The 17001-nt window shown below is 59.6% G+C and overlaps 1 protein-coding gene across 3 annotated transcripts in view; it reads left to right on the top strand.

Annotated features, from left to right (window-relative positions):
* Positions 1-17001, top strand: part of PSD2 (pleckstrin and Sec7 domain containing 2) — a 119447-nt gene that overhangs the window by 35482 nt on the left and 66964 nt on the right. The gene's annotated exons all lie outside the window — the stretch shown is intronic.

Here is a 17001-nt window from a genome sequence, read left to right as displayed (position 1 = left end):
CAACTCCGAGGGTACGAGGAGGCAGTCACCTGCTCATCACCACGTCGGGAGATGGCATTTGGCTCTCTTATCTGCTTGGTTCCACACCTCGAGTTGCATTTGTGTCCTTTGCAGCTGGCAATATGCATGTGCTGGCAGCTGGGGAAGGAAATCTTTAATTGATGAGGATGCAAGTTCCCTGCCTAAGGTTAGCTGGAATACAAAGAGCCTGTCTGTGGGAAGGGCATGTTAGATGCTACAGATGTGTGTTATTCCCCCCCCACACCTCTCTAGCTCCTGGGAGTAAATCACACTGTTGTGCTCAGCTTCATTATTTGGGGTGTTAGGCTGGCTGCAGTCAATATTTAATCCCAGCTCATTGTGTGCTGACACAATAAAGGTGCAATCTGGAGCCCAACTTTACATCTGGCATTGTCTCCAGCAATGCAGTTTCACCCTTCGCTGTGAGCCCCAGCCCACCGTGGGGCTGCAAACACAGCAGAAGGCACTGCTGGTGGAAAGAAGCCCACCAGAATGGCAGAGTTCCTCTAATTGTAGCACTAAACATCAGAGGGAATTAATTACCAGGATAAACAGAGCTTTGGAGCTGTTGGCTCAGGCTGGTAACTGCATGGAGTTCCAGGCCTGCATGCAGCAGCTTAAATCCCCCCATGCCAGAGAGAAGGTTTTTAGCCAGGAGTGCAGCATATTATCACTAGGTTTTATATACAGATTTTGCATTGAAAGTCTGCTAAATCCCACACCCTGCTCGGATCAGCCAGCACAGCCTCCCCAGAGTGTGTGATCCACAGGAGGACTTCTCTAGCCTGGTTTTGGCTGCACAAGTCCCAGCAAACAATGGCTGGAGTGTGGAAGTGGGCGGCTGAGCCCGGAGAGGAGGAGATGGCTGCTGCACAAAATGGATGTGCCCATTTCACCTCTCTCCCCCTGGGAAAGTTGGACACAGTGGAGCTGAAGCGGGTGGCTCTCCCTGGAGGTCACTTAGGACCCACGGGGCCAGGTGTTTGTCTCCGTGGCCATTGGGTTTCCTCCTGTCCTAGCACATGGCCGCTCCTGTGCCCAGCCCAGGACCTGGCCATGCTATGCCTGTGGCTAACCGAGGCCGAGCTGACATCACAGCATGCAGGAGCTCTGATGGTAGGGTCCTCTGCCCCACCTCAGCACCCAGGTGGTGTGGTCCTGTTTGGAGGTGCAGAGATGGGCAGCAGCAGCAGCAGCACTGGCTCGTGGAGCTGGAGTGGATGGAGTGAAGCTGCTCTTTGCTGAGGCTGCTTGGTGGGGTTGCACAACAGGTGGTAAGAAGGAGTCAAGCAGTGTCCCGCCAGCGTTGGTGGTGCCCAGGGTTGGGACAGGCTTTTCTGACCCCTACCAGCCCTTCAGGACAGCTGAAATACCTCCCCCCCCTTGTTGTCTTCAGGATGTACCCCGTCACACTGCCCCGGGGTGCTTGGCAGGAGGCAGCTGCCTTGTTTCTCTTTATGGCTGCATCCAGCTGTGAGGGTGAAGCCTTCACATCTGCCTTGGCTTCCCACTCTCCTCACTGCTGCTGCTCACAGCTCATCTTTCATGCAGTGCTTCCCCACCTAGCTCTCATTGACTTCAGCTTCCAGCCCCAGGCCTTCTCTTCCTTTCATCCCATACCCAACATGGCTTTGCCCTCTTCCCCGATGGGTTTCCCCACCAAGGAAGGTCTCTCTGTCTGGTGTTGCCATGATTTGGGTGTGCCCTGCCTGCCATGAGGTACCCAGCTCTAAGCATGTCAGACCTCTGTGTTCGTGAGACTGAAGTCTCCTGTGAGGTCTGGAGTTGCCTTCTCCATCCAGAGCAGAAGGCTCCAGGGAGAACCCAGAGCAGCCTTCCAGTACCTGAAGGGGCCCCAGGATTGCTGGGGAGGGAGTTGGGGCAAGGGTTGGGAGTGCCAGGATGAGGGACAATGTCTTTGAGCTGGGAGAGGGGAGAGTGAGAGTGGAGATGAGGCAGAAATTGTTGGCAGTGAGGGTGGTGAGACACTGGCACAGTCTGCCCAGGGAGGTTGGGAAGCACAGAAGCACAGAATGGATCTGTGATCTGTGATCACATTCTGTGCTCTACAACCTTCCTGGAGGTGTTCAAGGCCAGGCTGGATGAGGCCTTGAGCATCCTGGGCTGGTGGGAGGTGTCCCTGGGCATGCAGGGGGATGGAACTGGGTGGTCCTAAAGGTCTTTTCCAACCCAACCCACGGTAGGATTCTATGATCTGTGGAGTTGCCCCATGTGGTGCCAGTGGCTCTGCTGGTGGTTGTGTGGTTGTTGCCAGAAGGAAATGGAGCGGTCTGCTCAGCCCCCATACCTGGGTGGCCCTGCTGGCTTGCTCTGCTTGCTGGCACTGCCAGCAGGACGCCCTCTGGGCTGGGAGGGAGCTGCTGCTGCTGGCTGTGGGCAGGGTGGGTCCTGCTGAGGGAACGCTGTGCTTGGAGCCTGGGGGAAAGCCCTTCCTGGAGGCTGTCCCCTAGCAGGGGCTGCAGTGGGTGACCTGCTGCTGCCGATGGCCACATCTCCTGAGGCTGTTCTCTGCCAGATTTGCCAGGGCTCCTAACAGCCTGCTCAGCCTTTGCCAGGGATGTGCTGGGTCAGGAGCCATGCGAGGCCCAGGAGCCATGCGAGGCTCAGTGTTTCCAGGCTCTCAGTGGTCAGATGGGTCCAAAGCAGTGGCACCTCCTGCATATGAGGCTCAGGAGGCTTCTGGGTGGCTGTCATGGTGCAGGAACCATAGGTGAGAGGGCCAAGGTCAGCTCTGACTCCCCCATTTCCTCTGTCAGCTGGGGAGGTGACTGGCAGACTGAGCTCACTGCTGGAGGGGCACCTGCCCACCCTGGCCAGCAACCACCTCCCTCAGCTTTACCCTCCCTGCTGCCCCTTTGTCTTCCTGCAGGAGCTCCAGGAGGCTGAGATGCTCGGGGAGGTCCTTCGCGGTAGTCCCTAGCTGGGCTTTGCTCACCCCGGGCACCACCCAGCTCTGCTCAAGGCCTGGGCAGGGCCACAGTGACTGCTCCTGCCCCGGAGCAGCCTCACTGCTCCCTCGCTGGCACATGCAGAGAGCCATGAGGAGCTCAGGCAGTCTGAGCAGAGATGGCCCAAGCCTGTTCTTGTGCTCTCCATGCTTCTCCTGGCCTCTCAGCTTCAGCCTGACGCTAGGCACAGTTTGTCACCTCTCCCTTCAGCACCACTGCTTACACATCCCCCACTCCTTCCTCTTCCTCCTTCTCATCCTTCCCTCACGGTTTGTCAGCTCTCTGGTGTGCATGCCAGTCTTGAAAGGGCTGGCTGGTGGCTCTGGAGGAGGCAGGACTGGCAGCTGGCTCAGGCTGCCTGCTGCAGGGCTGTCTAAGCAGCAGAATGCCTCCATGCCCTGGGCAAGAGCCATGCTGGCACTGGAGAGCACACCTGAAGGCAGCCTCCCAGCACCTCTCAGAGGGGTCCCATGCCAGCTGCTCAGAGTGTCAGGTTTGTGGTGTCACCAGGTCAGGAAGGCCTTGCTGCATCTCCTGCTCACCTCCCTGTGCTGCTCCAAGGCATCCTGAATGGCTGCCAACAAAGGTACTGTGGGTGGGATGCCCTCTTGTTGCCAGCTGCCTTGAGACACCTCACTGGGGCTCAGGGAAGGGGCAGGATGGGCTTAGGATTCAGCCCAGGATTCCCTGCCCCCCTCCACAGACATGGCTTGGTGCCCTCACTGCAGCCAGGATTTGTTTCTGCTGGGTCCATCTGAGACACCTCAGCACCGTGGGGGCACTCAGCCTGTCCTGGAGCCTTGGCTGTGTCGTGAGTGGGGCAGGAGCACTCTGACCTCCCAGAGGAGAGCTCTTCTGCACCGAGGGGCTCACAGGTGGTGCCACACAGCTCCTCCTCTCACTGAGGTGCTGCAGGACCAAACCCTGCCTGAAGAGACAAAACCTGCAGGTCAGCATCAGGAGATCAAATGCCAGTGCTGCCTCCTTCCCAGAGGCTGGGGCCTCTGAGCAGTCCTGGTCAGCTCTGAGAGGGAAAACTTCCCTCATGGAGTCAGGGAATGCCCTGGGTTGGAAGGGGGCTCTGGGGCTCAGCTGCTCCGAGCCCCCTGCAGTTAGCAGGGACAGCCCCAGCCAGGTCAGGGTGCTCAGAGCCAGGCAGCTGCTGGGCTGACATTCACCAACCCCCTGGAGGAAGTGAGGTGAGCTCAGCCTCCTCTCCAGCCTCTTTCTCCTTGCTAACAGCTTTCTCTCTATTAACTTCTTGACAGGAAAACAAATCTGACCCAAATCTTCTTCTCTTTTAAATCCTCACCAAGCAAGGTGTAAGATCCTAGGGAAGTGCTGCAGCAGGGAATTAAATTGCAGGGGTTCAGCCTTTGGGGGCAGTTTTTTGCCTGCCCTGAAGGCAAAGCCAAAAGCTCACTGCTGGTGTCCTTTGCTTTCTGCTCCTCTGGGGCTTTAGTCTCAGTCCAGCTCCTGGCTGCTTTCAGCCCAGCTCTGGCTAAGGCTCCCCTGACCCAGAACTGCAATTTTCAGCCAATGAACAATTTGGCCAAAAAATTTCACCCAGTTCTGGCAAAGAGCCTCAAGGAGATGGAGAGGGAGGGCCCAGGGCTGCCTTTACACCCCCTCCAGCTTGAAGAAGCAGCCACACACTGCCAGCAGCCAGCCTTGCCCTCTCCACACATGGCTCACGTTGGCCAGGAAGAGGATGGCACCTCCTGCACTTCAGCTGCCCAAGGGGCAGAGGATGGCACCTCCTGCACTTCAGCTGCCCAAGGGGCAGAGGATGGCACCTCCTGCACTTCAGCTGCCCAAGGGGCAGAGGATGGCACCTCCTGCACTTCAGCTGCCCAAGGGGCAGAGGATGGCACCTCCTGCACTTCAGCTGCCCAGGGGCAGAGGAGGGCACCTCCTGCACTTCAGCTGCCGAGGGGCAGAGGATGGCACCTCCTGCACTTCAGCTGCCCCAGTGGCAGAGGAGGGCACCTCCTGTACTTCAGCTGCCCCAGTGGCAGAGGAGGGCACCTCCTGCAGCTGACCTGCAGCCTCTCTTCACTGCATGTCTTGAAGCTGTGCTGTTTCCCCACCAACATGGCCCTTACAGACTTGGGTGAGACCTGGAGCAGGCTGCCCAGGGAGGATGTGGAGTCTCCTTCTCTGCAGACTTTCAAGACCTGTCTGGATGCCTTCCTGCATGCCCTGCCCTGGGTGATGCTGCTTGGGCAGGGGTTTGGTCTCCAGAGGCCCCTTCCAACCCCCAGCACTCTGTGGTTCCATCTGCACCCAGCGTGGCTCCAAGGCAGCACTCACCTGAATGGGGCTCTGCTCCTCCAGGTCCTGCACCTTGGCTCCTCAAAAGGCCTCTGGGATGCCAGGCAGAGGAAGAGCATGGAGGCAGGAGGGGACCCTGGGATTTTGGGCACTTCCTTGGAACAGCAGCAGGCAGGTTGTGGGCAGAGCCTACCCAAGCAAGGCAGAGGGGGAACGGAGGTGGTTTGTGACCAGAAGGGGATTCTGCTAAATTAAGAATAGCTCTTTGTCTTTGCTGGTAGAGCAGCAGCCAGGGGAGCAGGCAGGAGGGGAGGCAGGAAGATGTATTTAATTAGATTATGAGCCCCCAAAGGCTTCAAACTCATAACAAAGACCCAGAAAAGGCATGAGCATTGTAACTGGGGATGGGGCTACTGCCAAGCACAGATCTAATGAGGATTTAGGTTTGACCTCAGAAGGTAACAGCAGTGGGCAAGAGCAGTTCTTGGAGCTGCCCTTCAGCAGAGCCTCGAGCAGAGCACGAGCTGATTGCCTGCAACTGGGAGCCTTAGCTGGGATCCTTTTGCTCTTAGGAACGAGTTCTGCACCAGCAGGGTGCTGGAGCACTGGCACAGGCTGCCCAGGGAGGTGGTTGGGGCCCATGTCTGGAGATATTCAAGGTGAGGCTGGACAGGGCTGTGGGCAACCTGCTCTAGTGGAGGATGTCCCTGATGAGTGCAGGGAGTTGGACTGGAGGAGCTTTGGAGGTCCCTTCCAGCCCAGAGCTTCTGTGATGCTTTGAGGAAAGGGCATCCTTTGTCCTCCCGAGGCTCTGCATGCAGGCTCCTGCTGCTCCCCCCTGTGCTCAGCACTGCTCAGGCCACCCCTGGAGTGCTGTGTCCAGCTCTGGGCTCCTCCATTGCAGAGAGCTGCTGAGGTGCTGGAAGGTGTCCAGAGCAGGGCAGCAAGGCTGGGGAGGGGCCTGGAGCACAGCCCTGTGAGGAGAGGCTGAGGGAGCTGGGGGGGTGCAGCCTGCAGCAGAGGAGGCTCAGGGCAGAGCTCATTGCTGCCTGCAGCTGCCTGCAGGGAGGCTGTAGTCAGGTGGGGTTGGGCTCTGCTGCCAGGCAGGCAGGGACAGAGGAAGGGGACACAGCCCCAAGCTGTGCCAGGGCAGGTCGAGGCTGGCTGTGAGGAGGAAGTTCCTGGCAGAGAGAGTGATTGGCACTGGAATGGGCTGCCCAGGGAGGTGGTGGAGTGGCCGTGGCTGGAGGTGTTGCAGCCAAGGCTGGCTGGGCACTGAGTGCCATGGTCTGGTTGGTTGGGCAGGGCTGGGTGCTAGGCTGGGCTGGGGGAGCTTGGAGCTCTCTGCCAGCCTGCTGGGTTCTATGATTCCATGAATCCCTTGCTGCCTGGACCTGATCCTCTGCTTGCTGTGCATGTGGTGCTGCTGACCCTTAAGCTGATCTGCTCCAGGACCTTTCCTGGCCCCGAGGTCAGGCTGAAGGTGTGGAGCTCCTCACACCCTCCCTACAGCCTTTCCTGTCAATGGGCACAGCATTGGGCAGCCTGCAGTCCAGTGGAACTGCCCCACTGCTGAGAGCTGGTGGAAAGGGGCTTGGAGCTCAGCCCCCAGCACCCTTGGGTGGATGCTGCCCAGCACCCTTGGGTGGATGCTGCCCACCACCAGGAGCCTCCCTCTCTCTGCCACCCTTCACAGCTCCGATTTCATCCTGTCTTGTCTGTCTCCCTTGGGCAGCAAATGCACCTTTCCCCAGTGCCCCAGGTGCCGGCACAGACCTGGCAGGAGGTTGGATGAGCTTTGAGGTCCCTTCCAACCCAAACCTCTTGTGATTCCCTTCATCCCTGGAAGGTGGCACCAGTGGCACCAGTGGTGCTCCCCAGGGCTCAGTGCTGGGTCCTGCTGAACACCTTTAGTAAGGATCTGGGTGAGGGCATGGAGGCTCCCTCAGCTTGCAGGTGACACCCAGCTGGGTGGCTGTGCCCACCTGCTGGAGGGCAGGAAGGCTCTTAGTGCCATGGTCTGGTTGGTTGGGCAGGGCTGGGTGCTAGGCTGGGCTGGGTGAGCTTGGAGCTCTCTGCCAGCCTGCTGGGTTCTGTGGATCTCCAGAGCTCTCTTCCTTCCCCAGGCCAGGGTGGGAGCTGTCTGCACTGCCCAGGTGTGCAGGCTGAGGCAGCAGATGGTCCCAGGGCTGCTCCCCTTCCCAGCCACACCGCCGCAGCAGCTGAGGTGCTCTTCTTGGACAGCTCTGTCCTAGCGGCTGTGGCACTGCTGGGTGGCACTGCTGGCTCCTGGCCCTTTTGTGGCCCAATGGTGGCCTCTGCCCAGTGACCACGGAGTGGAGCAGCCTCCCCCACTGCCCGTGGCACTTCAGGACTGGGCTGGTGGCCATGGGGGTGATTCTGGGACTGAACTCAGCTGGGATGAGGCAGCCTGGGATGGGCTGAGGTGAGGGTCTGCTGATCTGTGGTGTCCTCTGCTCCCCATCCCCAGCTGCCAGGAGCCCGTGCCAGGCTGTGTGTGGGTGCTGTGGGCAGAGGAGCTCAGGTGCCCAGCACTGCCAGGAGCCTGTGCCAGGCTGTGTGTGGGTGCTGTGGGCAGAGGAGCTCAGGCCACCTGCAGAAGAGCCTTTCTGCAGCCCCTCCCGTGGTGGTCACCTGCAACTCTGCTCCTTCCCCCTGCAGAAACGAAGCCAAATCTGCTGCCCCTACCCACCCTGAACCCCACAGGCTCATCAGGCTCCCTGTGCCCACCAGCCACGGAGCTTGTCAGGAGCTGGGGCACAGAACTGCTCCTTTCTGGGACACCTTGAGCCCAGAGAGAGAACTCCCAACTGTCTTTCAAAGCAGCAGCTCAGCCCAGCTGGGAGCGCTCTGCTCCAGGCTCCATCTAATTAGAGGTGGTTTGGAGAGGATTAAGGCAGGTACCCAGCAGCTTTAATGGGCATCTTGTCCTGTGGCACGGGCAGCATCTCTGAGGTGCTCCAAGTGGCAGTCAGCAAGGCACTGAAAGCCTCTGCCAAGCATTTATTAACCCCTCGTGAGCTAATCTTGTCCATGAGCACCTTCCTCCTGCCCCTGGCTGTTGGCTGCTCTGCCTGATGGATCAGGGCCAGAAAGGGCAGCAAAGCTGGGGCAGGGTCTGGAGAACAGGGCTGGGGAGATGCAGCTGAGGGAGCTGGGGGTGGTGGTGTGGTGAGGAGGCTGAGGGCAGAGCTCATTGCTCTCTGCAGCTGCCTGAGAGGAGGCTGCAGCCGGGGTGGGGTTGGGCTCTGCTCCCTGGTCTCAGGTGATAGAAGGAGAGGCAATGGCCTGGAATTGTGCCAGAAGAGGGTTAGGAGATGAGGAAAAATGCCTTTGGTGCCAGAGTGGTCAGGGGTTGGCAGAGGCTGCCCAGGGAGCTGGTGCAGTCCCCATGGCTGGAGGTGTTGCAGAACTGTGTGGCCATGGTTTGGTGCCCATGGTGGGGCTGGGCTGGTGTTGGACTGGAGGATCCTGGAGGCCTTTTCCCACCCAAGCCATTCTGTGGTTCTATAATTCTGTGATTCCCAGGCAGCTGCCAGGCCCTGTGCCATGGAACTCATCCTGCACCACCTCTGTCCCTGCTGCCTGCAGGGGGGGAGGTCAAGATGACTTCTGAGAGTCCTCTCCAACCCTGTGCAACCTGTAAGTCTGGGATGTTGCCTCCTCCTGCATGTCCACTGTGCAGCACCTGAGCACTCTGCAAAGGTGTTTGGTGTCCTGGGGCCTGCCTGCCGCACAGGTGTGAGATGTGGCACAGCAGAATGGGCATCACCCATCCCTCCCTCCCAGAGCACCAGGCTGGCTTAAAGAGGAGGAGATGTTTATCCCCAGCTCTTGGAGCTGCCTTCTTTCAGCACTTGGAGCTCTGCTGTTCCCCAGGCTTGCTCCACTGCCTTGTGCAGCAAGATGGATGCAGCTGGAAATGCAGCTGCAGCTCCAAGAAGCCTGCATGCCCACGGGCATCCAGTGTGGGCAAGCTGAGAAAGACAAGAGGAGGCAACCCTGCAGTTCCTGGTGGGAGTGCTGCAGCAAAGCTGCCAGGAGCAGAGTACCAGCCCCAGGGGAGAGGGAAGAGAGTCCCAGGTGAGAGGCAGGAGAGCCCCAGGGGAGAGGGAGTAGAGTCATAGAACCACAGAATCCAGCAGGCTGGCAGAGAGCTCCAAGCTCCCCCAGCCCAGCCTAGCACCCAGCCCTGCCCAACCAACCAGACCATGGCACTCAGTGCCCAGCCAGCCTTGGCTTCAACACCTCCAGGCACAAAGACTCCACCACCTCCCTGGGCAGCCCATTCCAGTGCCAATCACTCTCTCTGCCAGGAACTTCCTCCTCACACCCAGCCTAGACCTGCCCTGGCACAGCTTCAGCCTGGGGCCCCTTCTGTCCCTGCCTGCCTGGCAGCAGAGCCCAACCCCACCTGGCTACAGCCTCCCTGCAGGCAGCTGCAGGCAGCAATCAGCTCTGCCCTGAGCCTCCTCTGCTGCAGGCTGCACCCCCCCAGCTCCCTCAGCCTCTCCTCACAGGGCTGTGCTCCAGGCCCCTCCCCAGCCTTGCTGCCCTTCTCCAAACACCTTCCAGCACCTCAACATCTCTCTGCAATGCAGGAGCCCAGAACTGGACACAGCACTGCAGGGGTGGCCTGAGCAGTGCTGAGCACAGGGGCACAAGAACCTCCTTTGTCCTGCTGCCCACACTGCTCCTGAGCCAGCCCAAGATGCCATTGGCTCTGCTGCCCACCTGGGCACTGCTGCCTCCTCTGCAGCTCCTCTCTGCCAGCACCCCCAGGGCCCTCTCTGCCTGGCTGCTCTCAGCCACTCTGGCCCCAACCTGTAGAGCTGCTTGGGGTTGTTGTGGCCAAAGTGCAGAACCTGCCCTTGGCCTTGTTCAGTCTCATCCCCTTGGCCTCTGCCCACCCATCCAGCCTGGCCAGGTCCCTCTGCAGGGCTCTGCTACCCTCCAACAGCTCCACACTGCTCCTAACTTGGTGTCATCTGCAAACTCACTGCTGCTGGACTCAATCTCCTGCTCCAGCTCATCAGTAAAGACACTGAACAGGACTGGGCCCAGCTCTGATCCCTGGGGCACAGCACTGGTGCCAGCTGCCAGCTGGATGTGGCACCATTCAGCACCACTCTCTGGACTCTGCCATCCAGCCAGTTCCTGACCCAGCACAGAGTGAATCTGTCCAAGCCATGAGCTGCCAGCTTGGCTAGGAGCTTGTTGTGGCAGACTGTGTCAAAGGCTTTGCTGCAGTGCAGGCAGACTCCATCCACAGCCTGCCCCACACTCAGCAGGTGGGAACCTGATCATAAAAGGAGAGCACCAGAGCATATAGGCAGAGGTGAGGCTGGAGGTGGCTCTGAGCTGAGCCAAGAGCCCCTGCTGTTAACAGCCAAGGAGGGAAGGGGTTTGTCTGGATGCACCCTTGCAATACTGTCTGCAGGATGCCCAGGCAGGTGCTCTGCTCTCAGGCTGTGTTCTGAGCTGAGGAAGCTGCCAGCAGCTGGGCTGCAGGGCACAGCAAACCTCTGCCCTTCCACACAGATCCACTCATTCACAGAAGCACAGATTGGATTGGGTTGGAAGGGACCTCAAAGCTCAGCCAGTGCCAACCTCCTGCCATGGGCAGGGACACCTCCCACCGGCACAGGGTGCTCAGGGCCTCATCCAGCCTGGCCTTGAGCACCTCCAGGGAGAGCAGGCAGTGAGGTGGGTTAGGAACTGGTTGCAAGATAGAGCTCAGAGGGTGGTGATCAATGGTGCCAGGTCCAGCTGGAGAGCTGTGACCAGTGGTGTCCCCCAGGGATCAGTGCTGGGCCAGTCCTGGTCAACAGCTTCATCAGTGCCACTGATGAGGGCACAGACAGACAGACAGACAGAGTCTGCTCAGCAAGTTTGCTGCTGACACCAAGCTGGGAGGCTTGGCTGAGACAGCTGCAGGCTGTGAGGCCATCCAGAGAGCCCTGGGCACAGAGCTGGGCACAGAGGAACCAGCTGAGGCTCAACAAGGACAAGTGCAGAGTCCTGCACCTGGGGAGGAAGAGTAAACTGCTGCAGTCCAGGCTGGGAGGTGACTGCTGGAGAGCAGCCCCAAGGAGAGGGAGCTGTGAGTGCTGGGGGAGAGCAGCCCTGGCACAGCAGTGTGCCCTGGGGGCCAAGAGGCCAATGGGGTCCTGGGGGGCATTGAGCAGAGTGTGCCCAGCAGATCAGGGGAGGTTCTCCTGCCCCTCTGCTCTGCCCTGCTGAGACCTCATTTGAGCACTGCCTTCAGTTTGGGGCTCCCCAGGTGCAGAGGGACAGGGATCTGCTGGAGAGGGTCCAAGGGAGGGCTGTGAGGATGATGAGGGGACTGGAGGGCACTGCCTGGTGAGGAGAGGCTGAGTGCCCTGGGGCTGAGAGTCTGGAGAAGACTGAGAGGGGATTTGATCAGTGTTTATAAATACCTGAGGGCTGGGGGTCAGGAGGGGGGGACAGGCTCTGCTCACTGCTCCCTGGGACAGGACAAGCAGCAATGGATGGAAGCTGCAGCACAGGAGGTTGCAGCTCAACACAAGGGCAACTTCTTGCCTGGAAGACAAGGGCTGGGAGCACCAGGGTGAGGGACAAGACAATGGCTGGGAGCTGGGAGAGGGGAGAAATTCTTGGCAGTGAGGGTGAGGAGAGACTGGCACAGGCTGCCCAGAGAGGTTGTGGAGTCTCCTTCCCTGGAGCCTTTCCAGCCCTGTCTGGATGTCTGCTCTGTGATCTGTGTTAGATAGGATTGTCCTGCACTGGCAGGGGGTTGGACTGGATGAGCTCCTTGGGTCCCTTCCTGTGAGCTGTGATCCTGTTGTGGAGCACAGAATCACAGACTGTGATCTATGTGATCTACTCACAGTCTGTGCTCTGTGCTCCACAGCCCCTCTGGGCAACCTGTGCCAGTCTCTCCTCACCCTCACTGCCAAGAATTTCTCCCCTCTCTCAGCTCACAGCCATTGTCTTGTCCCTGACCCTGGTTTTCCCCGCCCTTGTCCCAAGTCCCTCCCCAGCTCTCCTGCATCCCCTTCAGGTTCTGGCAGGCTGCTCTGAGGTCTCCCTGGAGCCCTCTCCAGGCTGAACAGCCCCAGCTGTCCCAGCCTGTCCCCACAGGGGTGGTTCTGCAGCCCTCATGGCCCTTCATGCCTTTCTCTGGACCCTCTCCAGCATCTCCAGGTCCCTCTTGTGCTGGGGACACCAGGCCTGGGTGCAGTAGAGTTGACCACATCATCCTGAGGAGGCAGAAATGACAGCCCCTGGGTGCTGCCCTTCTCCTCAGCTCCCTGCCATGCATGAAACATATCCCCTCCTCTGCTGTTCTCCCTCTGGAGCCTCCTGCTTCAAACTGAGCCTCAGGAGGGTGCCTGTGAGTAGCAAGGTCTCCAAGAAGGTCAAGGCTCGCTTCTGCAGCAGAGCAGAGCTAAAGGTCAGACAGCTCTGGCTGCTCTGTCACTGACAGGACCTTTGCCCTCCCATTTCAAACCTGGAAATGCTGGCTGGGCTTTGGAGGGAGGCTGCTGCAGGCTGCAGCATGCTGCCAGCAGCAGAGGCACATTCAGATCCAGCTCTACCAGCCTCCTGTTGCTGCTGCCTCAACCTCCTGAGTCTCCTGGGGAGCAGCTAAGCTCTTTTCTCAGCACCTGCCTGCTTTCTTTTAGCCCATGGGATTTGTTTTATCCATGGCCTCCTTGAATGGAGGGTGCAGGACCTCCAGTAGAGCTGTTGGTGATGGGATCCACTGGGCCAGCTCCTTGCCCCTGAGCAGTGCCCCCACGGGCTCGGCGCAGCCCAGCACCAGCAGCAGTGTCTGCCCAGGTGTCCTTGGGGCATGTTTCCTGCCAGCCCAGGTGCCCAGGCAGCAGGACTGCCACCCTGCATCTGCCATGGCCAGCCTGGCCCTGCTGACCCCCACAGGTGACCTCCTGAAGCCTGATCTGGGGGCCCCACATCACTGCCCTCCCCTTGTCCACTCCCTCCGGGCCAGCGAGGTCTGGGGGCCGTGGCTGGAGCGAGAGCAGACAGACCTGACCTCCAGGCTGGGTTTCCAGCACCCCCTGTCTGCAGCTCACTGCTGCCAGCCCTCCTGGGCAGTGCTGAACCAAGAGAGGCTGCTGCAGAGCAGGGAGCTGAAGGCTGGGATGAGTTCCTCGAGCCATGAGCTGAGAGAGCAACCAAACCTGCCAGGATCCCTCTAGAATGCCCCAGGCAGATGGATGCTGCCTGGGCCACCACTGGGCAGGGCATCACCATGCAGCCATGGCACCTGGGAGGGGACACAGCTGCTCCTGAAGCAGCACACAGTGTGGGCTGGCAGCAGCTGCCCACAGCAGCTCACTTGCTGCCAGGATGGGTGCTGTAGCCACGGATGCCCTCCACAAGATATTGGAAGACCTCTTAGGGTGCTGGGAACACAGGGAAGGGCTTCACAGAGCACGGGCAAAGGCAGCAGGGGAGAGTGGAGAGCAGGGAGCCCCTGCCCTGGAGCAGCACATTCAGAGTCCAGCTGAGGCTCCAGCCCAGTCTTGCTCAGGACCCCCTGGCCTTCAGCTGAGATGCTGGAGGTAGCTCAGAGCTTGGTGTCCTCAGGGAAGGACAGGGCAGGGTCGCTGTGCAGGGGAGTCTGGAGCTGCACCCACAGCTCGAGGTCCTGTGCAGTGCTGCTCTCCCCTGCTCTAGACTGTGACAGAACCACAGAATCAGTCAGGGCTGGAAGGGAGCACAAGCATCAGCCAGTGCCAACCCCCTGCCATGCCCAGGGACACCCTACCCTAGAGCAGGCTGCACACAGCCTCAGCCAGCCTGGCCTCAAACACCTCCAGCCATGGGGCCTCAACCACCTCCCTGGGCAACCCATTCCAGCCTCTCACCACTCTCCTGCTCAACAACTTCCTCCTCACCTCCAGCCTCACTCTCCCCACCTCCACCTTTGCTCCATCCCCCCCACTCCTGCCACTCCCTCACAGCCTCAAAAGTCCCTCCCCAGCTTTTTTGGAGCCCACTTCAGATCCTGGCAGGCCACAAGAAGGTCACCTGGGAGCCTCCTCTGCTCCAGCCTGCACAGCCCCAACTCTTTCAGGCTGTGCTCACAGCAGAGCTGCTGCAGCCTCTGAGCATCCTCCTGGCCTTGCTCTGGACACTCTCCAGCATCTCCACAGCCCTCTTGTCCCAGGGGCTCCAGAGCTGGATGCAGGACTCCAGGTGGGGTCTCAGCAGAGCACAGCAGAGGGGGAGAATCCCCTCCCTGGCCCTGCTGGCCACACTGCTGCTGCTGCAGCCCAGGCTCTGCTTGGCCCTCTGGGCTGCAAGTGCACACTGCTGGCTCCTGCTGAGCTTCTCCTCCAGCAGCACCCCCAAGTCCCTCTCCTCAGGGCTGCTCTCCAGCCACTCACTGCCCAGCCTGGATTGGTGCTTGGCATTGCCTCGACCCAGATGTGGACAGAGTTAGAGAAAACCCAAGGGAAGGCTGTCAGAGTGCCCAGGGGGATTGAGAAGACATCACATGAGCACAGGCCAAGGTGGCAGGAGAAGAGAGGTGGAGAGGGCCAGTAGTCCTGGGTGCAGTTCTGGAGCCCCCAGCACAAGCAGCACATGGAAGTGTTGGAGCCAGTGCAGAGGAGGCCACCAAGATGCTGAGAGGGCTGCAGCAGCTCTGCTCTGAGCACAGGCTGAGAGAGTTGGGGCTGTGCAGCCTGGAGAGGAGAAGACTGCAAGGAGACCTTGGAGTGACCTTGCAGGATCTGAAGGGGGCTCCAGGGGGGCTGGGGTGGGACTGTTGACAAGGTCTGGGAAGGAGAGGAGGAGGAGGAGGAATGGGTTTGAAGTGGCAGAGGGGAGATTGAAACTGGATGTTTGGAAGGAGTGAGGGTGGTGAGACACTGGCACAGGCTGGGGGTGGTGAGACCCTGGCACAGGTTGCCCAGGGAGGTTGTGGAGCACAGAGTCACAAAATGGGATCAGAGATCACATTCTATGTCTCTGTGCTCCACAGCCTCCCTGGAGGTGTTCGGGACCAGGTTGGATGAGGCCTTGAGTGACCTGTTCTAGTGGGAGGTGTCCCTGCCTGTGGCAGGGCATTGGAACTGGCTGAGCTTTGAGGACCCTTCCAGCCTAAACCCTTCTGTGATTCTACAGTCCTGTGCCTGAGCTCCTCAGAATCATCTAAACAGCAGCCTGCAGCCCCTGGAGGGCACAAATGAGGATTCTCACAGTGAGAATGGGAAAGGCTTTTTATTTTCAGCCCTGTGGAAAGGGCAGAGGCCAAAGCAGAGACATGAGGAGCAGGAGATGCTCTTCAAAAGGCAGAGCCATGGCTGTGATCTCTTCATCTCACTGCAGGTTTGCTCCTTAAAGAGCCCTCCTGGTGCCATGCCCTGCCCTGCACCAGGGCGATGCTGCACCTGTGTTTGCTGCACCCCCTGGGGAGTTTGGTCACCAAAGCAAAGCTGCTCCTGGTCACCAGCCACAGCATGGAGGGCATCAACAGCACGGGGAGCTGAGAGCCTCCAGCTCCTGCTGGGAGGGGCTGGGGCAGGTGGATGAGCAGAGCAGAGGTTGCCACTGGAGATGTTTTAGCCTGAGCTGCTCAGGGGCTCTCTCCAGCAAGAGTGGCCAAGGGGATCAAAGAATGGTTTAGGTTGCAAGGGACCTCAAGCATCAGCCAGTTCCAATGCCCTGCCACAGGCAGGGACACCTCCCACTAGAACAGGTCACTCAAGGCCTCATCCAACCTGGTCCTGAACACCTCCAGGGAGGCTGTGGAGCACAGAGACATAGAATGTGATCTCTGATCCCATTTTGTGACTCTGTGCTCCACAACCTCCCTGAGCAACCTGTGCCAGGGTCTCACCACCCTCCGCCTGTGCCAGTGTTTCACCACCCTCACTCCTTCCAAACATCCAGTTTCAGTCTCCCCTCTGCCAGTCCAAACCCATTCCTCCTCCTCCTCTCATTCCCAGACCTTGTCAATAGTCCCTCCCCAGCCCTCCTGGAGCCCCCTTCAGATCCTACAAGGCCACTCCAAGGTCTCCTCCAAGCCTTCTCTCCAGGCTGCACAGCCCCAACTCTCTCAGCCTGTGCTCAGAGCAGAGCTGCTGCAGCCCTCTCAGCATCTTGGTGGCCTCCTCTGCACTGGCTCCAACACTTCCATGTGCTGCTTGTGCTGGGGGCTGCAGAACTGCCCCCAGGACTGCAGGTGGGGTATGAGGAGAGCAGAGCCAAGGGGCAGAATCCCCTCCCTTGCCCTGTGCCCACACTGCTCTGGCTGCAGCCCAGCACAGGGTTGTGTCTGGGCTGCACTCCCACTGCAGGCTCCTGCTGAGCTTTTCACCACCCCAGACCCCCAGGTCCTGTCCCTCAGGGCTGCTCTCAGCCATTCCCACCCAGCCTGTGTCTGTGCTTGGGATTGCTCTGACCCAGGTGCAGGACCTTACACTTGGCCTTGCTGAATGCCATGAGGTTGGCCTGGGCACAGCTCTGCAGCCTGTCCAGGTCCCTCTGGATGGATCCCTGCCCTCTGGCAAGTCGACTGTGCCACACAGCTTGGTGCCAGCTGCACACTTGCTGAGGCTGCACTGATTGCTCTGTCCATGGCACTGACACAGCTGTCAAACAGCACTGGTGCAGCACTGACCCCTGAGGGTCACTTGGCACTGGTCTGCAGGTGGCCATTGTGCCCTTGGTCACCACTCTCTGCCTGCCCCCATCC

Source organism: Pogoniulus pusillus, chromosome 22 (genome assembly GCF_015220805.1).
Source record: "Pogoniulus pusillus isolate bPogPus1 chromosome 22, bPogPus1.pri, whole genome shotgun sequence".
Lineage (NCBI taxonomy): Eukaryota > Metazoa > Chordata > Aves > Piciformes > Lybiidae > Pogoniulus > Pogoniulus pusillus.
Note: the sequence above shows the minus strand (reverse complement) of the source record. Positions and strands in the feature narration are given on the sequence as shown.